The following is a 15,749-nucleotide window of genomic DNA, read 5'->3' as shown; positions in this document are numbered from 1 at the left end:
TCGTGCAAATACACAAGGTCTGTGCACACAAGGTCTGTGAGAGAGAGAGAGAGAGAGAGAGAGAGAGAGAGAGAGAGAGAGAGAGAGAGAGAGAGAGAGAGAGGGGGGGGGGGGGGAGGAGAGAAACAGCGGGAGACAGGATTAGTGGTGCCAGAAGGCGGAAGGATCCGGAACACAGTCATTCGTTAAAAAGAGGGCAGAGACCAACAATAGGCTTCATAATTAAGCAATCCAAGTCCAAACGCAACAAGGCTGCAATACATACATTAAGTGCTGTATACATACATTAAGTGCTGTAAACCTACATTAAGTGCTGTAAACATGCATTAAGTGCATTTGGCTGAACGCGGCTGACTTTTGATTTCATAAGAGTGTCAGACGTAGGCGGTGCATCCTGAAAATCACATATTTGTGTGTGCGTCGGAGTGTGTGCGTGTGTTTGTAGCCGAGTATGTATAGTCCCAAGTCCCTGGGCTCTACGGGTCAGCGTGTGTGTGTGTGTGGTTAGTTAGAGTATGGCATACTCTCCCACAGGACCTATGGAACACAGGCATAGGTTTATTGTGCATGCGCAGTTTTGCGCACGCACATGCACACACACACACAGTAAAGTACCTATCTACCCATCTATGCCCGTCTATCTTGCCATAATTCCAGAGACGTGCAACCACAGCCACGGCAGTTAGCGCTCCCCGTTTGACCAGTGTGGTCTGGATAAAACACCTGGGCTTCTCAGAAGTTATTTGGGGACGTGTGTGTGTGTGTGTGGGGCAGTGAGTAAAACTTGTCAGAACTTCATTGCCGTGACAATACAGGCGGTGTGTGTGTGTATGTATAACAACAACAAGCTTTGACCACAACATTGCCATTACAAACACAAACCCCAAACTGCTTCATCACATGGCGTCTCGCATAACGTCGTCTTTCCTTCTCCTCTCGTTATGGAATCACACGTGCGGAAGAAATCATTATGCAACAGTTGGTCAATTAGGGCCAAATGGTGCTGCGTAGCCTTGCACAGAACAGAGTGGCGTGGAGAAGGCCAAATGGTGTGTGTTTGTGTGTGTCCTGCTAATCCCACGAGCCTGTGGGCACTGTAACGCATGCTGGCTCACGCATGAGCTACATAAGGGAGTTCCACGCCAGAATGAGTAAATAAAGAATATTTATTAAAGTAATATACGAAAAAGTCAGTGTAGTGAATAAAAGCAAGGTGTAGTGTGAGTGTATGTCTAGGGATGTGTTCAAACAAAACAAAAAGACGACGGACGAGAGGAGAGGAAGCCCATCTGCGCTTGGAACCCAGGCCTTCAAATACAGGTGCTCATCAGGGCAATACCAAACACCTGCACATCTCGGGCAACCTGCTTCACACAGAGACAGACAAACATGAGCGCAAGTGGGCGGGGCCAGTGGAGACCCGGCAGGGTCGTAACACCCCCCCTCTTAAGACAGACGACCACAAAGTGAGCTGTCTGACAAGTAAACAAACATCCAAAAAAATCACTAGAAACAATCTTTCTCTCAATATCAAATTACTAGGGCATAAAGGTCACAGACCCACCAACCATCACCAACAGTTGTAACAAGTAGGTTCTAAATAAATCACCATCCATCCACCAGTCAAAACTATCCCACTAACACCCCGTTCCCCCCCAAACCTCCATGTCCAGTAGAACCAGCAATTTCCCGGCGCCTGGAAAAAGCACATTAAGGACATACTGGAGAGAAGACATAGGAGAAAGAGAAGATGCGTGAGACAAAATGACAGGACATCAGGCTCAATTTCCATCATCCACTGAACGGGACAACGCATCTGCAATGACGCCATCACGCAAAACATGACACTTTTTTTCCAATGACCTTTTCCATACAATAATGGCAACTGCTCTCACCAGCTTTATTTTGGCCACCCTGATCTCGTTTAAAAGCATTAAAACATCTGGGGCGAGAATCTTCGCGACTGAAACCTTGAGGCCAATCGTCATGACTAAAACTCTGAGGCGCATGATCTCTGAATTTACTCTTATGGGTCAAAACAAACTCATCCGCTAGAACCGCGGCTTCTGCAGCTGTTTTAATTTTATGTTCGTTTATGTAAGTAGCAAGTCTGTCTGGAATTACGTTTTTAAACTGCTCTAGTACAACCAAATTGCACAGCTCCTCAAACGTCTTCACTCCTTCGGACGTACACCAACGCATAAACAAACTAGTCAGCTCACGGGCAAGTTCAGTATGTGTTTGTCTCTCCCCCTTCTTCCAATTCCTAAATTTCTGTCTGTAAGCTTCAGGAATAAGCTCAAAAGCCTTCAAAATAGCCCCCTTTGCAGCTTCATAATTCTTCCGTTCCGGCGCACCAAAGCGCTTAATAAAGGCCCTCCTGAGCGCACCCTGTTATCAATGCCTGTAACAACAGAGTTCGCTCAGCGTCTCCCCAACCTCGCTCACTGGCAACATTTTCAAATAAAGCAAAAAATACATGGGGTCGCTTTCGTTGAATTTCGGCAGAAATGTTATCATAGTAGACAAGTTTGACTCAGATGTATTAGCTGATTGGGCTGGCCATTTACCTGCCGCCATCAACCGAAGTCTCTCAGTCTCATTCTCTAACTTGATGCGCTGAAGCTCACTTTCTTTTTCCAATTAGCGCTGCCGTATTTTTAATCTCATATTCCAAAAGACGCTCTTTTTCCTTTTCCTCGGCCTCTGATTTACGCTCCATTTCTCGCTCAGCCGCTTCCAATTTCAGTCCTCGTTCCGTCTCTTTAGCCCTTTCGGACAATTCTCTTGCTGCCAATCTATCGCGTTCGATTTGTAATTCAATAAGTAGACCTACCTTTTGTTGCTCAAAAGTTAAATGAACAGCCTGAGGAGTCAATGTATTTGGGGCAGGCTGCTCAGATAACTCATTCATCGAAACGACTTCCATCTCATTAAGTCTCTCGAATACCAATATTTGCAATGTTGCCTTTTTGGCCGACTTCGGAAGTTGAGACTCAAAACAATACTGTTCAGCGACTTTCACGAACTGGTCTTTTCGTTAGACTAAAACAATTTTTTTTTGTCGGAGCTGCAAAAAACACTAAGATTCTCCATTCAAATAACAATCTAAAAGTATTCCGATTTCATAGTACAACAAGCTTACTCAAAAAAATCATGAGAAATTCGAAAGCCCTAATAAATCTACCCAATCGTAACACCCCCCCCCTCACCAGTCACTCGGCGCCTGAAAGCACAGCGGAACACTTTAGCCTACTTATACAGAGAGTGAGCTGCCCGGCATCTATCTCGCCACAAATTCCCTGAAAATTTCCACCCCCTACATCTTCAGTGTGCCCACCTATAATTGAACCGATAAGCAGTTCCCCCACGTTCGACACACCACTTAAGTTACAAGTTAACCAACACAAAAAAGTTTTAGGCGTCTCACCTAAGACCGGGTTTGCACGTAGCTCAAAAGTAACTTACCCTATTAGGTTCCGCCAGGCCTCCCGACACCAAGAAACATCGGGGAAAAAGCGCACGAAAGGATTAACCCTGCAGCTAAGCACAGGATGCCAGCGAACTCTCTCCGCCGTACTGCCGCATAACCGGAAAACAGGTAATCAATTAAGCTCATTAACAAAACAAACAAAACATGGAACTCCTTAAAATCCCTGTCGTATTAAGGCACATCTAATCACACAAAACCGGAGTTAAAAAAAATTGTTATCGTGCGTCTAAGAGGGAAAAAAAATCTTACCGACCTAGGCCCGATTTCCAAATTCAACTCCCGGACGAGCCCCCACATGTAACGCATGCTGGCTCACGCATGAGCTACATAAGGGAGTTCCAAAAATAATTCAGTGGAAATGCATGGATTCCAGTTTCTTCCAGTAGCAGCAACTGGAATCCATGCATTTCCACTGAATTATTTTTGGAATCTGATACCTTATCATACCTGTTCATTCTTACTCGTTGCTCGACTTATCGTGACTAAATTCAATCAAAAATTCAAATTCAATCACACCGGAATTCTCCTTTAAAGGTGCTGGACCATGAAGGGATGAGAGGACTTGATGTTTGTGTTGTTTTAAAAATCAAGTGCAGAGCATCAAACCGGACACGGAGGTTGAGTCAGAAAAGCAAAATAAAAACAATAAAAATCCTCTTAAGCACAAAAACAAATAGTTAAAGCTTCTAGACATGGTGTATGGCCAACATGACGAAGAGAAGAGAAGAGAGACCATAGGACACACACTGATGCACTTGTCTGTGTACTGTAGGTGTGTTTTCTGGCCTTGTTGAAAAGGACAAAGGAGGGTGTGTGGGTGTGTGTGGAGCACTGGAAAAGCATGAGGAAGGGTATGTGTGTGTTTGTGCTTGTGTGTGTGTGTGTGTGTGTGTGTGTATCAGTGTGCGTCATCGTGGAGAGCGCTGGAAAAGTGACCACTTTGTAGCGATATGTAAAGAGACCTGCCAGGCTTTGTGTCTCTGGGACAATGAGTGAACCGGTGTACAGCTTACAGAATAACCTGGACTGAAGCTACTGTAAGACAATCACACACACACACACAAAGGGGGGAAAAAATCCCCACCCACGGAGTGGAACATACAACCACGACAGACAGACAGACAGACAGACAGACAGACAATCTTTCCATCTGTAACACCTCTGTCAGTTATTGCACTTCTTTGGTTCGTCATTGGTTCAGGCTCAGAGCACTTTCCAGGAAGTCAAATGATGGCGGAAATGTCAATCATCAATTTCTACTTCTCATTTTTAAAGAAGAGAAAACAAAATCCCCCCACACACACCAGCCACATCCTCAATGTATTATTCAAACTCTTACAAATCCCCTGAGCTTCATTAAGTCAGAGAGTCTCTCTATCGCTCAGTGACACACACACACACCACACACACACACACACACACACACACACACACACACACAGACACAAGTCAGGAGTCCATTTGCTCGGGCGAGTAGCACTGTTCACTCAGCCGGACATGACACGACACCATCCATGCCCCACAAGAGAGGCCCCTCTGTTGCCACCCCCCCCCACACACACACACCAACCCCATCACACCCCTCCACCAGGGTGTCTCTGTCTATCGCCCTCTTTCTCCCTCCCTCTCTCTCTTTATTCCCCGCTGGGCTGAGAACAGTGGGGCCATTATGCAGATTTGTATTCAGTGCCAGTGCTGCCCAGGCCAGTCATTCAAACGCAAGAGAGAGAGAGAGAATACAGGACAGACAGAGAGAGAGAGGGAAGAATGGATACAGGACAGACATGGAGAGAGAGAAGGAGGGATACAGTCAGAGCAAGAGAGAGAGAGAAGAATGGATTGAGACAGAATGAGAGGGAGAGAAAAAAAGATAGAGGGAGAGACAAAGATAGAGAGAGTGAGAGAGGAGGGACAAAAGAGAAAGAATGAAGTTGAGGAAGGGATGGAGAAACAGAAAAAAAAATATAGGAGAGAGAGAGAGAGAGAGAGAGAGACTGGCATGGGGTGCCAGGGTGCCCCCCCCACACACACTCTTCCCAGCACTGCCCCTACTCTCTCAGCTGGCGTGTGTGTTGCCCTCACCACCATAGAGGCTGGAGCAGTGTGTGTGTGTGTGTGTGTGTGTGTGTGTGGTGCTCTAACCAGAGATGCCCGCTTCCCTCTGGTGAAACCGCAGCCAGCTGCTGACATCACTTCTGGCTGCTCAGGGGGGGGAGTTCTCTTCTGCTCTCCGTTTTCATGTTTAATAACACCAGATACATAACACGGTTTCGCTATGGGTCTGTGGACTTGTGTGTATGGACACACACACACACACAGCATATGAAAAGGTCATGGGGATCAGGCCTTATACCCTTGCCACACACACACACACACAGTCCCTTCGCTGACCTTTGCCAAGAGATCTCCCAGTGCAGCGGCCTGTCAGATGAGCTTACTTCTCCACTTGCATCCAGGCCACTCGTTAAAGAACACACACACGGTCTGGAATATTTTGCAGTGCCACATAAGTACAGAAGTGTGTGTGTGTGTGTACATGCAAGAGACGAATCAGTGACCAATCGAAGTTGACACGCTCTGATATGGCCCCACTAGGACTGTACGAAGCAAGTCTCTGCTCATCTTCCGCAGGACTGATCAAAGTCCACGGTTCTAATCTAATTTACCAGTGCCTCTTCATGTACAAGTATTCATTGCAACAGAATGGGGTATAACATTCAGGTTGCAATGCAGGAGACCTTGACTAACAGCACTGCTGTCCTTGATATCTGTCTGACTGCTGACCGCTCTGACTATGCACTGTGTAGTTGTATGGGGGCAGCGTCCAGCAACCGCAAGGCTGCCGGTTCGAGGTGTCTTTGAGCAAGACACTGAACCCCAAACTGCTGCTGGTGTGCCTTGCATGGCAGCCTCTGCCATTGGGGTGTGTGTGTGTGTGTGTGTGTGTGTGTGTGTGTGTGTGTGTGTGTGTGTGTGTGTGTGTGTGTGTGAGTGAGTGAGAGAGAGAGAGAATGTGAAGAGTGAAATTATAAAGCGCTTTGAGTGTACAGAAGAAGTGGAAAGCGCAATATAAAACACAGTCCATTTAGCATTTTCCCATATGGTTGGTGTCAGTCTGCACCCTGCAAAAAATGTAAGGAAACCCTTCACTGCAAGATAGTGCCAACAACGTCCCCAAAAGGGGACCCAGTAAAGGGGTCACGCTCCAGAATGGCTGTTTGAAGAAACAGCTGGTGACTCTCCCTGAGCACACATGGACTATGGGGGGAGGAGCGAGAGAGAGCGAGAGAGAGAGAGAGAGAGAGAGACCCCCCATGACCTACTGACGGGGGTCAGTGAGACAACTGACGACAGCCACCAACCTCCCCCCACCACCACACACACACACCCGTCCCTATTTAATTCTGCCATGGGACAGGGCAGGACTGTGCTGGATGTGTGTGTTTGGCTTTTATTTAGGGGGTTATTTGGGATCCACACGGCTCCAAGAGAGAGCGCACACACACACACTAAAAAAAACCTTCAAAACCTCACTGCAACAGTGGAAGATCACAAATACCCTGAGAAGACAGGCCGTGGAGAGAGAGAGAGAGAGAGAGAGAGAGAGAGAGAGAGAGAGAGAGAGAGGGAGAGGGAGAGGGAGAGGGAGAGAGAGAGAGAGAGAGAGAGAGAGAGAGAGAGAGAGAGAGAATGAGAGAGAGGGAAAGGGTGGGTAGGCAAGAGAGGCAGAGGGAGAGAGAGGGACAGAAAGATTTACAACTCCTACATTCCTCGGGACAACATGCATTGGGCTCGGCCCAGAAGTTTCTCTCCCCTCTGCTTCCCAGGGGTCGGCTCTTCCAGAGGAAAAACAGCCAGAGTCGAGAACAAGACATTTCCAGGCCCGCCACGCTCTCGCAGGCGCACGGAACAAACGTTTGGCCAATGAGACACACGCGCTGCCTGCCAGACAGAAGCTCATCGCCATCGGCAGTGCCATCAAAACTCACCCCCCCACACACACACACACAGTCTAACAAGAAAAACAGCTTCTTTACTCTCGAGTCACAACTGCCACATGAGATCCAGACTTCAGGTTATGCTGCTCAGTAAATGCTGCCATCAGTAGCCCAAGGCCAACAAATTCACGACTCGGTTACGTGTGAATGCCAGCAGGGCTATATTTAGAGTCCTCTGCGGTCTAATAAACTACACTTTTACTGTATTCCAAATAAAAACTAAAAGACATCAAGGCACTGTTTCATAAAGTCAAAGCAAAACATAAAAGTGAAGAGAAGAAAAAGATTGTATGTGAGAGACGGGGGGGGGGGTGTTGCTCTTTAGCTCAATCACAGGCTGTTGCATAAGCGTGTGCATAAACATTTATGTATGTGTGTGTGTGTGTATATATGTGTTCACCACCTCTGTGGCCTGACAGAGACCTTCCTTTGATTCAGGTAGAGTCATTCTGCAGGCCTCGGCCAGCACGAGAAGGTTCCAATTATGACCGGCTCCATGCCCCTCCATGCCTATGGGCCTGCAGCAGGCCAACAACACCATGCGACCGCAAGCCCCCCAGACACCCACACCCACCGAGGACTGGGTCCATCTCTCAGCTGTCCAGCCAAGCACACCAGGTGCTCCATGGGACATGGGTTGGTCGACCCCAGGCGCAGCCTCTATATCACAGGGAAACAAGGTTGGGACAGCCAGAAGGTCTGGAGTACTACACAGTACTACAAAGACACAAGGATGAGACCAGGACCAGGTTTAATGGCCGACACCAGCACTGGATCACGCAAGTTTACTGAAGGGCACAGGGCTGAGACCAGCAACAGGGTTTAATGTGAGGAGCACAGGGTTGAGACCAGCAGCAGAGGCACACTGATTTAAGGTTAAAACTAAACATTACTTTGTCAGTTATTTTCTCAGTTAAACAGGAAATCAAATTAGTCGTTTAGATAACCGTCATAGAAGGCTAAAGTGTACTACTGCTTTAAGCTGCCTGTCCATAACTTGGCCCATGTTGTCCCAAATTGTCTCAGTCTTTTTCCTATGGGCTGCATGTGATGAGCTTGAACAACAGGCCTATGGGTCAAAGTAAAACAGTAAAGTTTAAGAAGGTAAAATCAGAGAATTTTGAGGAGCTTTTCTTAAAAATTGACACAAAGCGATTAACTATTGTCAAAATAGCTGGCACTTTATAGTTGACAACTAATAGATTCATTGATTAATAGCTGCAGCCCTACGCTGATTCACTTGCAGAGGCTTGGGGTCATGCCCAGCAGAAGTAGGAGCCAAGACAGTGTCATGCTAGTTTACTTTGGCTGAACAGAACGCCACGGTGCCTCTGAGCAAACAGATGCCGTCCTGTTCCAGAAAGCTGCTTACTCAGCAACAAGTCTGACTCAGACCCGTCCAAATCAGACTCTGAACCAGGCCAAGTCGGGCTCCGACCCGTCCCAAGTTGGGAGTAGATCTTTTGCCTGATCCAGACCTAAACCATCTATGAAACCCCTCTAACTAGAGTAATAAAGGACATCTCTCTGGGGGCAGTTATACAAATATCCATTATAAATCACATGCTTAACAGTGAGAACTCGGAATTGCACCTGTACTGGATCATCAATACATACAACATAGACTCAAAGGCTATTCATGCAGTACAGAGTTCCTACATCCATGATGGGGGGGCAGGCCTACTGGTTAGGGTTTCAGGCTTGAAGGTTGCCGGTTCAATCCCAGACCAGTAGGAAAAATGTGGGCGGGGGAGGTGGTTGAGCACTGCCTACATCCACAGCTGAAGTGCCCTTGAGCAAGGCATCTAACCCCTGACTGCTCCCCGAGCGCCGCTGTAGCCAGGCAGCTCACTGCTCCGGGTTAGTGTGTGCTTCACCTCACTGTGTGTTCTGTGTGTTCACTAATACACAGATGGGACAAATGCAGAGACCAAATTCCTTGCATGTGCAAGTATACTTGGCCTATAAACCTGATTTACATTTACATGAGAATCGCTTGTGTTAAGGAGCCGTGTAGTCTTGGTTGCAGTGTGTCTATTCAGTGCTGAGTGTGTGTGTGTGTGGTGTTCCATTGTGTCTATTGGGTGTGGAGTGTGTGACATGTCCCATTCTGTCTGTGTGTTGTGCTCTGACAGCTGGGTGGCTAAACGTGAGAATCTGGCCTCTGTGGTTGTGCTGTGTGGATTGTGCAACGTTTCGCTAAGCAGTTTTGGAGAAGTTCAGTGGACTTCACAATGGGCATGTGGCCACTGAGGTCTAGCTCTAGTGTGGCATGCTTTGCTTATAGATCAGATATGCTTCAGCAGGTCAGACCTCTCAGGTCACAAGTACGTGTTGGTAAAACCTGCTGTCAAAACTAAACATGGTGAAACAGCTTTTAGCTGCTTTGCGGTTCAGCTCTGGAACCACCTTCAGCAATTTTTGCCTATTTCGTATCTTGATTTAAAACAAAACTGTTTTCAGATGTTTTCTACTAACTGATCAAAACCACTTCCTGCTAATGAGGTGCACTCTGACTTTTAATGTATCTTAGTCATTCTACTTTGTGCCTTTTATATACTTTAATTATTCTATTTTTTAAACCTTACTTTTTAAACAATTATATTAACCACTGCTCTTTTATGCTTTTACTTACTATTATTCCTTGCTTTTGTGCATATAAAGCACATTGAATTACCCCAGTGTATGACATGCACTAAATAAACTTTCCTTGTGTTATGCTTTTACTGAAACAATTTGAGATATTCGGAGGACATTTTTCATGAGCATCTGGCCTCTGTGGTTATGTTTTGGTGCTGCGCTGTACTGTTTTGCCGAAGCAGTACTGGATCTCTGTGATGACAACTCCGGCTTATTTTGCTCATTTTGTGGGGCAGCTTTGCACGGCATTGTGTGCAGAGCTGAAAACGGCTTGAGAATAGCGTAGCGTTGTGACACTGTGTTGTGGTAATGTGCCGAGTGACATCGGTGATGAGAATCTTGCCTCTGTCATGGAATTATGTCAAGATGCCCGCTCAACAAAACCTATGATGAGAATCTAGCAGCGGTTGTGCTATGATATGTTGCCTTGCCTAATATTGCTGTTATATTGTGCTGCTAATGTTGATGCATTGTGTTGTTTTATGGTGCTGTGTGTTGCGAGAGCAGAGAATCTGGCTGCTGTGGTTGTGTTGTGTCATTGTTACGGTGTGTGTTGTGCTGTAGAGTGTGTGGTGTTGCATGTTGTCAGCACTGAGAATCTAGCAGGTACAGTGTGCGCGCGCGTTCTAGTGTGTGTGCGTGCGTTCTCGGGTGGGTGGGGGTGGGTGTGCATGTGTTCTGGTGTGTGTGTGTTCTGGTGTGCGCGCGCGTGTGCGTGTGTGTGCGCGCGCGTTCATGTTCTGGTGTGTGTGCGCGCGTTCATGTTCTAGTGTGTGTGTGTGTGTGTGCGTTCATGTTCTGGTGTGTGTGTGTGTGTGTGTGTGTGTGTGTGCGCGTGTGTGTGCGCGCGCGCGCGTGTTCTGGTGTGTGCAGGCAGCCTATGCCTCAGCAGGGGAGAAGAGAGTAGGCGGAGCGGAGCAGCCTGCCTTCCCACAATGCATCAGTCCTGGCTCATTCTCATGGCCGCTCTTCCTGCAAGTCATGGCTTTCGGCCTTCCACGGCTCTGACCATTCCCTCCCGCTCACCCCTTCTCAAAACCCCTCTCTCCCTCTTCTTGTTTTGGATAGCTGCTGGGCTTGTTGCCTTTATTGTATAGGACAGTGACGAGGCTGACAGGAAGTGGGGGAGAGAGATGGGGTGGGATAGGAAAATGACCCGAGTCAGACTCCAACCCTGTGGGCACTTGGACCCAAATGCCCCCCTCCAACCCCTTTCTTAACCTCGCACTCACACTCGCACTGGGTTTCTCCTTCACCAGCCTCTCTATGCAGATCTTTTCCTCTTTTTCCTCCCTCTCTGCTCAGGCCTGATCTGTTCACCCGTCCAGTGCCGTGTTCTGCAAACTTGTCCTCACATTGTCGCCTGCTCCTCCTCACCAGACTTAACAAACCCAAACGGGATCATGAGCGCTTTTAAAACGCTCCATTATAGGGACTCTGAAAAATGCCATGAATTGTACGGGCAACAGGCACTAACGAAAATGCAATAATGTGAACACAGCCTTAGCAGATTGGTCCTCGTGTGGTCATCTGAGCCCCTGGGACGCCCTGCTGTGGTGTACATGGAGCTTAGCTTAGGTCAGGTTAGGGTAAGCCGGGCAGACAGTGTGCATTTTTATTTCAGTAGCATGTGATATGGTCACTCACACCATCACTGCATGTTTCATTCCAATATGTTTGCTGTGCTTACACTGTAACCTTCGACTTCTCATACACTGCAAGACAGCCGACAAAAATTCTTGGGGCTGACTGCCCAGGACCCGTACGCACAGACACAGACACAGACACAGACACAGACACAGACACAGACACAGACACAGACACAGACACAGACACAGACACAGACACAGACACGACACAGACACACACACAGACACAGACACACACACACACACAAAATCAGATACCCGGGCACCCCGTGCTGTGGAAGCCCCAGTTTGAGGCTGCCTGCTAGGACTGGGCACAGGATAAGGAAACACTCTGCGTATGTTTTACAGATCAGGTGAAAACACTTCAGGTGTGAGGTACGGCATAGTGTGACTCAGAACAGAACTGACACTGAGATTTAACGCTGCACACACCACGCAGATATAGTATTAGCATTACATGTTTGCAATAGACTGCCATTTGCTAGGATCATGTTGCATTAAATAATATTTAGGCTAAAGTGTGTGCCGATTTTGTTCACCATATTTAAGACATTTTAAATACATCATGCTTGTCAAACGCACGGTCAAACTCATGTTGGTCTAGTCAAGTGGATGCGCACACACAAACACACACACACAGGCATCTCACATGTGAGTGACATGTCATGTGAGAACAACCTTTCAGGGGGAACCCAAGTTACACAAACCATCTTCGGCGGTGGGTAAAGACCTCCCTTTGTCAGACACACTCAAGGTTGTCAAGACAACCAAGTGTGAACGGTTCTGTTGCGCTGGGCCGCAATCCAGGCACTTACCCACCTCTGTTTCCGAGCACCTGCATCGGGTCAAGCGGTCATCACTTCTGACAAGCAATTGATCATTATCTCTGACAAGAACCAGTCTGTGCTGTGGTCAGCCTTCGTGTGGTGAGGCTGTCATGACCAGACAAGACACCACCACAGGATGGACGAGAATCAGCGGAGCGAGTCACACAGGAAGCCAGAATCGCACCAGATCTGGGCCACAGCTGAGCCAGGACGAGGCTGAGATCCGGGAAACTCTTGAGTCCATCTTCCTCTAAGCCCAAAGTTGCTACTTCCCCTACCACACACACACACACACACACACACACACACACACACACACAGGGTTTGGATATCTCTGGAGCCACATGAGTGTCCGTCATCAGACATAAGGAACTTGTGGTCACTTGCTCAGAGACACTGATTTCCTCAATCTGCATCGGACACACAGCCCAACTACAGCACTGACAGGTCAGAGGAAGAGCGCACGAGCCTGTGGAAAAATGGCCATGTGACCTTGACACAAAACAAGGTCAAGGTCACAGAAAGTGGGTCACAGCAATGAGGTGCCCCAAAGTTACAGTGGTCTAATTAAAACCAGAGGGCTTGGAGTCACCTTAAGAGGTTGTTTCAGGAATGTTTGGGTCACTATCGCCAGTGACACTGTAAGCTATAAGGATCGAGGGATACGCAAAAACACAGTCTATGGTCCTAGAGTATGGAGAACCACTGGACACACCTTCCTGTAAGCTACATCACCACACATTTTCTCGCCCAAGTTCGAAAGCTTAAACAATAATAAATAATCAAAATATCATAGAGCTTAGCCTAATCAGATTGAGTGCTCACTTTACCACGTTGAGGTGAATTCAGAACAGTATGGCGGTATTATGTACGCTACCTGATACGGTAATCCGCTGGAGGTTGACGATGACAAATCCCTTTATGAGTGCTTATGCCCCAGTGAGCACAAATCCCCCTCTCCACTGTACTGGTGTGTGTGTGTGTTTGTGTGTGGCTGTTGAGGAGTTATAATGACGACACAGAGCTCTGGGCCAAGCTGCAGGTGAGACTCACCTGAGGAAGGATGGGTAGCGCTGTGACTGACACACACAACGGAATGACTTGCATTATAGGTGGAGCGCACACACGCTCCATATAGATCGACGGACACACACACATAGATGGACCCAACCACATACAGATAACTTTGTTATTTTTACTAAATTTTACTGCATTTCGTTGGCTTTGTACTTGTATTCTGCACAATGACAATAAAGTTGAATCTAATCTAATCTAATAAATAGATACAAACAAAGACAGACACCAACACAAAGCAAACACACCATCTTACACACAGTCACAGTCACAGTGAAGGAGGTACTTCCAACACACTCATCCAACACACCGGAAGAGTGTGTCACATAAACTGACAAGCAAACACAACATCACACACACACACACACACACAGTAATCCCCCCCTGACATTATCCTGCTTCAACCACTACTCTTGAAAGACAAATACATACACACACCTTGCACAATCACAGATCAGAGCTGCCTTTAAAATGAATCATCCCTTCCGGCTTCTAAACACAACACCACCCCACATGTTCCACACATGCACACACCAATTCCCCAGCCCACCCCCATCATAGCAACACCAGGCTGTTGCTGAGCCAACAGTTGCCGTTCACAACAGACACGAAAATACCTCCTCGAGAGCACAGGCCCACAAACACCACCCCCTCAAAACACACACACACATAGAGGGAGCGGTGGAAAAAACAGCCTCATCTTCTCTCACAGCTCTTCAAGAACTCCTCTTCTCTAGGTGGTACTGTATTTTCTGGGTGTGTCTTTGTTTGTATCTAATAAATAGATACAAACAAAGACAGACACCAACACAAAGCAAACACACCATCTTACACACAGTCAGAGTCACAGTGAAGGAGGTACTTCCAACACACTCATCCAACACAGCGGAAGAGTGTGTCACATAAACTGACAAGCAAACACAACATCACACTGTGCACACTGTGTGTGTACGTGTGTGTGTCCCTCTCGGTAAAATAAACCCCTCCAGCACCCCCGACACCTCCACGCGAGCAGCAGCGAGTCTGTTCAGAAATATGCTCGCCTGCGAGATGAATCGGCAGCAAATCTTCTCACGGTGGAGAGCTGACAGCTTGAAGAATGGTGCGAGGGTGAGTTTGCGAGTGTGTGTGCGTGTGTGTGTGTGCGCATCTTGGCTTAGCCTTTTCTTTAATGCTCTGGAGACCGGCCCCAGCTTCATTCATAGGACCTGGCTGGATGGTTGACTCAGGTTGGGGTGGTGGTGAGGGGGGGGGCATGCATGCACACGCGCACACGCACACACACACACGGTAAACACGTCACCACTATGCTTTTGCAGCACCTCACCGGCTGCATTTGATTACTACCAATCTTCTCTTGTGGTATTTATTCATCTTGCTTGCCATCTCTCACACACACACACCTTCCCTGACTTGCTGCCATCATTGCAGCGCTAAAAATAACGTGACGCCGCTGCACCTGACTTCAGGAGAAGCAGGCATCTATGGGAAGAATGTCCATTCCTTAGTCATCATCGCTTCATTCTTGAATAAAGAGAGAGAGCGAGAGAGAGAAAGAGACAGCAAAGGACGAGAGAAAAAAGGAGGAGGGAGAGAGAGAATGAAAGAAAAGGAAAGAGGGGTGGCGGGTAGCAAGCTTGAGAGTGCTGCCCCCTCCCTCTCCCGCTCTCTGAATGCCATGACATCATCGGCAGCGCAGGGGTGTGATGCTGGTGGGTTGGGCAGGGCCGGCTCAGGTTGTGTCTGCGTGCACACACACACACAGGAGAAATTCGTCCCTTCAGGAGGAGAATTCCTGCTGGCTGCCGGGAGAAGGTGGGGGTGGGATTGGCCAGGGTAGAAGAGTGACGTGACGACAAAAGCTTAGCGACAGCCAGGCGTTATTCCGCTTATCCACTCGGGTGCTAGGCAAGGAAGCAAGACTTCATCGCTTACGCACGCTTTTGGGAGGGGGTTTACCCCATGATTTAGGCAAATTGCTTCCATGCATTGCTAAGTACGTGCATTTTGCCACAATAAAAAAATTAGATTGAGGCTAGACGCAACCTTAAGTATCAGGGGGAAAAAT

The 15,749-nt window shown here is 47.7% G+C and overlaps 1 long non-coding RNA gene across 1 annotated transcript; it reads right to left on the bottom strand.

Annotated features, from left to right (window-relative positions):
- Positions 1 to 1,198: 1,198 nt before the first annotated feature.
- On the bottom strand, positions 1,199 to 3,571 carry LOC125288356. Its single transcript, XR_007192477.1, has 3 exons — positions 3,469 to 3,571; positions 1,662 to 1,721; positions 1,199 to 1,367 (listed from the first exon to the last, which is right to left on the bottom strand). It is a non-coding gene; the product is annotated as an uncharacterized LOC125288356 (long non-coding RNA).
- Between the last annotated feature and the right edge of the window lie 12,178 nt (positions 3,572 to 15,749).

This window comes from Alosa alosa, chromosome 23 (assembly GCF_017589495.1).
Source record: "Alosa alosa isolate M-15738 ecotype Scorff River chromosome 23, AALO_Geno_1.1, whole genome shotgun sequence".
Taxonomy (NCBI): Eukaryota; Metazoa; Chordata; class Actinopteri; order Clupeiformes; family Clupeidae; genus Alosa; species Alosa alosa.
The sequence above is the reverse complement of the archived record's forward strand: the minus strand, read 5'-3'. Positions and strand labels throughout refer to the sequence as shown.